Source organism: Pinus tabuliformis, chromosome 8 (genome assembly GCF_031772625.1).
Source record: "Pinus tabuliformis cultivar Carrire ecotype Pingquan chromosome 8, CPIR1, whole genome shotgun sequence".
Lineage (NCBI taxonomy): Eukaryota > Viridiplantae > Streptophyta > Pinopsida > Pinales > Pinaceae > Pinus > Pinus tabuliformis.
In genome coordinates this window covers 318,403,929-318,411,486 of record NC_142294.1, presented here as the reverse complement: position 1 = coordinate 318,411,486, position 7,558 = coordinate 318,403,929, and positions in this window count along the sequence as shown.

The following is a 7,558-nucleotide window of genomic DNA, read 5'->3' as shown; positions in this document are numbered from 1 at the left end:
TCAAAGTGCTACAATGCACCAAATTAAGTTAATGGAACCCAAGATTACAACATGCACTAACAATTGTAAAGGGAGTACATAATGCATCTCCCATTAAAGGGAAAAATAAATGATAATTTAAGACTTAACTATAAATCTAAATCAAATAAGTAGCGATAAAACATAACTAGAAAAAATAAGGAGTAGACTAGATACAAAATCCAACACCCCCCCCCCCCCCCACCACCCACCCCCCCAAAAAAAAGGAAAAGAGGAGCCCATTACTCTCTTCATTTGTACCCAAACACAATATTTGGGTCAAAGTTCATACATCTACCAAACATTTCTTATTATAACGTGTCATAAATGCTAAACAACTAAGTATAGATCTTACTAGTCTCGGTATGAAGCTCATTGAGAGAGAGTCCTCATTTTTTCCAAGGACTTGAAGCTCATCAACATGTTTTAAAAGCATAGAAAATGTGAAAGCCTTCCTAAGCATTGAAAAACATAATTAAATAAGTTTTAGTTGCATATTTTATAAAGCCTTCATATTTAATCAAACTAAATGACAAATCCATGAGGAGCTTAAATATCCATCTTGGAATATTATTTTCTATTAGGAAATGGCTCTACCAAAACTTCACAGTTTTTACAGTTTCTTAATGGCCAACAATTTTTGCCAAAGTGCTATTTGTTGAAAATAATCTCCAAAAATTAACAAGCACTCATATTCGAGAACCGCAATTTTGGGAAACCAAATATAGATAGAAAAATATAGTTAATGTATCTGTCTGACATAAGATAATGCCTTACCTAACTAAACTTAGAATTAATTCAAAATTAGAAAAGTCTTATAATAAAACAAAACTAACTCATGTAAACTACTAAGAATAACATGCACAATAGTTGAGGATAGATTTTTGGCTGGAAATAGAACAACAAAGACCCCTACATAATTTAATACACCATATTGTTGAATCTAGATGAGAAGAAGTGCACTTTCATTGTCTAGTTTGAGTCGTTGAAACAAACGTTCTTATATATGTTCACAAGTGTGCCTAGTATTGCCACATGTGAATTATAGAAGACTATCCAAGATACATTCTAACACTCCCTCTTACTGATGAAAGTGTTTTTTAGAAATCCAAGTCTCTCTCTGAACGTATTGAACTTCTTCTTTGCTAGGGACTTCATCAATTTATCTACAACTTGTTGATATCTCTAAATATACTCTAGAGCAACTATCCCTTTTTTAACCCTATCCTAAGAAAATGCTACTTAGTGTCAATGTGCTTGGAGTGGTCAAGGGTTTGGATTCTCAATGATTTTTATACAACCTTGGTTGCCACAATAGACCACAGTAGTCTCCAGTTGACTAGAATTTTCAAACCTCGAATGTTAGATCTGTGTGAAGTATTGATTCTTGATGGGGAGGCCAAGATCGAAGAATACTACACTCTGCAACTAAAGATGAGACAAACTTGTCTAAATACAATAAATAACCCCAAATCATCAATGCGAGGAAGAGATTGATTTATTTTTAGATTTTCCACAAGGGGCAATAATGCTCGACAAAGTGGAAATCATTGTGATTTATAGAAGAGAAATTCCCTTGCTTGTTATACAAATATGAAAAATATGTTTGGGAGACCCTAAACCATGAATCGGACTACTCTGTTTTGTAAATTGAGTTCACCTTATGGAAAGTTTCCCCTGGTATGCATTAATTTCTCAATTAGAGATGAAATAAAATTGGTTGAAAAATCATAGATATAACTATCACAGTCAAACCTCCAGTGGAAGAACAAGAATTGTGAACTAAAGCCACATATATAGATATATATATCAAAATTTGAAAATTTATGCATTTTTTTGTCAACTTGTTTTTGTTTCCATTTTTTTATCGGTTCTAATATGATTTTGGTTTTTCACCTCGATAAGTTCAATCAATGGACCCATTCAAATAACATTGAGATGAGATGGAAATCAAAGTCCACTACTATTTTCTTCATACCCAGTCATCAATATATAACCTACAAGGAATTATACCTCATAAATCATCATCCTATCAAACTAGGTAAGTGATGAATTACTAATTCACCCCATAAAATAATAGTAATATTGTTGATTCAATAATATTTGAAACATATATTCTAATTATGCTAAACATGAGCTTTAAAGCCCAAGTTTTGCGAACTTTGATCCCCATAAGAACCTATAAGTGAACTGATCATCCACATTAAGGAGTTACACTCCTTTTGGGTATAGTCGAGGCCTATGTCATTTTTCATAAAAATTAATTATGATCTTTCTTCCTATGACGAAAAAATAATTCTATATGTGTCGAATGGTATTAGAAATGTGTCTGCAAGTGTGTTCAATTCCTTGTTAATAAAATCCCGTTTTGATTATTCGCATCTCGTATTCATTTAAATTTCAATTAGTCCACCTTTGTTTTTTGGATTGGATAAACAAGTGTTGTTCCAATGTTACCTTTCCCAAGATTTTCCTCTACAAATAACAACTACAATAACAATTGCAATTTTCTTCAGGTTTCCAATGAATCCCCTCCCGAATGCCCCTAATCGATTTCCTATGGGCATATTCTATTTTACTGGATTGATGTGCCATTTATATCCAAGTGGAATATATTTCACAATTTTATTATGATGCCAAGAGAAGCAAGCTACTCTACAAAATTCATGAGTGATCCCTCAACATGTATCAGATCTATGAAATGGTGCATTGAATATGGACACTAGTACAAATTCATTTAAACCCATGTTTGATATGCACCACCTAGATGATGCAATGGATTAATTGAACAGGGACACTATAATAGGTCCATCTGAACCCAAATTTGATATGAACCATCTAGATTAATCATGGGGAAAATTGACAATGGAAACTATTACATGGCCATTTAAACATGGGTTGAATATGAGGCATCCAGATGATGAATTGAGTTTCACATTCATTTCAATTACTCCAACCTTGTTTCTTGGATTGGAAAAACAAATGTTGTTCCAATTTCTCAAGCTTGGTGCTCTTGTGAATTACAATGTCTCTTCCCCCAAATGCCCTAGATCAATTTCAACAAATTTCTTCTGGGAAAATTTATTTTATTGAATTAATACATCATATCAATATTCAAATGTTGTGTTTTTGTCCAAATTTATTATTACATGAAGAGAATCGAGGTGCTCACTCCTCAACACATTGGCTTTGTGTGAGATTTATATATGGTGCATTGGGTGCACTAAATATGGACACGAGCAAAGACCCATTTAAATCAGAGTCTAAAATGCACCATCTAGATGGTGATGTATTGGATGAATTGAATGTGAACATGAACAAAGACCCATGACCCACTGAAACTAAGGTTTCATATGGACCAAATAGACCATGTCTTGGTTGAATTGAATATACATGCTTGCACAAGCCCACCTATATCCTGGTTTTATATGGGCTAATTCAACTATCCATTAAGTGAATTGAATATAGAAACTAACATAGACCAATTTTAATGAGGCTTTGGTATTCACCATATAATTTATGCATTGGATGTACTGGATATGCACAAAAAACGACACTTTTAAAATAAGTTTTTCCATAGCCTCTTCAAGGTTGCAAAAGCTTTAACAAATAGTTCATTTGTATTCATGAAAATTAGAATAAATGATGAATGGTCACACCTATGTCTTTTTGGAGTAAACAAACGAGGTGGGGATTCTTTGTTTCTAAACATCATGTATCCCACTGGAAATACCACTTCCACCATCATAATCACAATGCCATAAAATATCGCACAGGGCCTACTACTTCTAACTCCAAAAACCTATGTACTTGTGCTTCCATTAAAACCCAAAATCAATAGATACAGAATTCTACAAAGAATTAATTATGGTGATATGTTATAGAGGAAACCAAATGTAAATCAGTAAGTTTGTAGAGCATACATAATAGAAAATCACTTATAAGCATGTTGGGCTTCGGCGAATCGTCTCATTAATGATTTATCTAATTTTAGGAATGGTGAAATGAGTCATTTCCCACCAGGTTTCCAGTGCGGCAAGGAGCAGATAAACATTGTCAATGGATCCAGGATATGTAGGGTTGCAAAGAACTTGTAGGTCAATGTGAAGACACCCTCATAAACTAACAAATAAAATGAAATACAAATACATTTTTAATAATAATAATAAAATAAACACAAATATATTTTTAATAATAACAATTACATTAATAATTAATAATAGTGGGTATATGAAGGTAAAAACAATAATATAGGATAATAATGTTTATAAAATTATTATATATACACTATGTAAAATAAAATTTTAAAATTTAAATGTCAATAACAATATTTAAAATGAAAAATTATGCAAAGTACTAAATTAAGGATTCAATAAAAATAAACAAGATACTAAATTGGATATAACCCATTTAATATGTAAAGCTTAAGTTTCAACATATATAATTAGTGGTTTTATCAATTATATTTATATGTGAGTAGTTTTTAACTGCAATTTTTTGGAAGTTTTCTGGTTTATTTTCCAATCTAATTTGTCTAAAATCTGAAAGGGATTTATTGAAATCACAAGTTTGATAGGTAAACTCTTTATAGTCAAAGTGCCCCAAGGGTTTTTGAGGGTGTTGAATCCATATATGCAGTCAAAAAACCAATTTAAACAACACAAATCTAGATTTGTCCACAAAAGTTTTTGTTGGATTCCAGTGAGAAATCTGTCGAAAACTCAAAAAGATCGCACTTAAAGAATACTCCATTTATATGTGTCAAAGAGTATAACCTTCTTCAATCTCTAGTTGTTGATGTCACCACAATGTATTATGTATTGAGACAAATTAAACAACTCAACATTAAAATCATATTAAGATTTCTTCTTGTTTCAACATAGACACAGAAAGGTATGATAACATGCCCCCTTCTAAAGGTTTGACAATAATTAATTTTTTGAACTAAGCTTCCACCTATCACAATGAGGCCTATTGCCAAGATTTAACATTATGAGAGGTTATGACCAATTGAGGAATTTCTTCCCGGGCCTTTATCTTCACTAATATTTGTACAACATTACCACATTTTGCACACTAGGAATAACTCTCAAAGCCTTTACTAATGGACATAAAAGTGGCCATAGACTAGGAATATGGGCATCATTATTATTATTTTCATAATAAGAATTTGTATGAAGAAAGGAGAAAAATTTGTTTACTTCTAAAATGAAGCTTCTCATGCTCAAGAGCCATGAATTTGGCATTGAACAACCACATATATCTTCTCTATCTAATTTTAGGGATTTATGGGATATCAATTCCATTAGGAAATTTTTCACACCATGTATAAGAGTCAAGGAATGTACCACAAGTAAGGGAGGTAAACAAGGGTGTTAGGCCTTACAAGAAGCTTTTTAGCCGCAATGGCTATGAGCTAGAATTTAAAATCACATAGATATTCTTTAATGGATCTTTGATAAGAAGTATTTTTCACCACATATGCTAGTTAGTGTATGTGTTATGGTTAGGATAGGAAAAAAAGGGTCTTAGTTCCTAAATTAATCTTTCTCATGCTCAATTGCAATGAAAATGACCTCTAGCTGGGAATATGGTCCTTTAATAGGTTTTTCATAATAAGAATGGGTCTCATGGCCTTTACTACGGCCAACAATGGAAATTAAAAAAAAGGGACTTAAGTATTAAATAATGAGTGCCCATAATTAAAAGGGCTTCAAACCACCTGATTAATTATATTCTCTAAGGGATATTATTTGGCATCTAGAAGGGATGTGTTGGCTATTCAAAGGTTTTTCACACCATGATTGGGTATTAGAGCCTCATCATTGGATCTTAATGAAATTAGGAGGCCTTCAAATCACATATGATGCTTATAAGTGTAGGCTTGGTCAAAATAGGAACATATGTGGCTTAAGCCTTATTTGCATATTTTATGATTAAACTTTGAGAAGCAGTTCTCAAAGAAGCACACATGGCCTCTATAGGGGATCTTAGGCCTATATGGGGGATATTTAGTGTCATTAGTATGTTTACATAGTAACGATGGGTCTTAGGCATGTACCATGCATCAATCACACATTTGGTGCCACATGGGGTATTTTAATTTTCAACAAATCCAAGGCACCTCTGTTGCATTGGGATCTAGTGATCTTGTTTAAAAACCCTAGCAAACACCTTTGAGACCATCTACTAGCACTAGTTGGATTTTAACTTGAGATTTCCCAAAAACTCAAAGGAACGAATTATGAGGGTTTCTTTGCCAATCCACTCATAACCTAAGCCTATTTGGTGATGAAAGGAAACCAACTATAAGATATCAAACACCTTCCCTCACACACATGCATGGAGGATCTACACCTGTAAAGGTTTGCATACGCATTGTTTACGTGGTTTTAATATGTGTTCTTTATGTTAATCATTATTAATTTTGTCACTTATTATCTAGTCATATATTTTAGTCTAGGACTAAATTAGTAATTTTAGTTAGTCACTTTTAGTTTGGTCACTTATTACCTGGTCATATGTTTTATCCCTAAACTAAATTAGTCATTTACGTTAGTCACTTTTAGTTCAGTAACTTAAAATTGTTCAAATTTAGTAGTAATTCACTGGCAATAATTGCAGTGACTAACTGTTTTAGTCAACTAGTCACTATTTCATCATTTTCTACTAGTGATTGATGCATAATAATTTACAAAAAGCCCTCCTAACCTAATTTACATTAAATTCCTCCTTGTCCTTTAGCCCTATTTGGCCTTCCATTCCTCTTAAGCCTCTCAATATTTTATTTACGTTTTTTGATTACATATTTATAAAAAAATATCCAGAACTAAATTTTGGTTTAGATCCACTAGTTTCTCACCTAAACTGGATCCTCTAGATCTATATTTTCCTCAAAAGATCTAACTAATCCCCAAATCTCTCTAACTCGCTCAATATTTCCGAAACTTCTCCCAAGGAATAGATCTACTTACAATTGCATTTCTAAATACATATTTTTTAGCTCTCTAAAAACATAGGAAATACAATAATTTAATAACTACATTCAATTAAGGGACCAAGTCCCTTGGTAAATGAAAACCCCTAGGTCTAGTCAAAATATAATTTTCACTTGGAAGTGGCATGCTCCTACATCACCTACAATCTTTAGTTCATACAAATATACTATAAATTCTCCTTATTCGTAGCTCTCGTGGCTTTGACACTATGTGATATTGTAGTTGAAACTACATAGGTTGAATCTAGCTAGAAATCAATGAACATAAGTTGAAAGGAAATAAGAAATAAATTTGATGGAGAAAATAAATAATTAATGAATTCTATTCATGCACAAAAGAGAGAATTATGAGAGAATACAATTCAATGTAATATATTCTACATGGTTGAACTAATATAGTAGTGAATCTATAAAGATGTGAAAAATCACTAAAGAACATTGACACCTAGTTATAGTTAACCAACAATGTAGTCATTATTTAATTGTCTCATGTTAGTAGGGATTAGTAAAACTCGATCATGCACTTGTGGAGTTTCCTCTTCA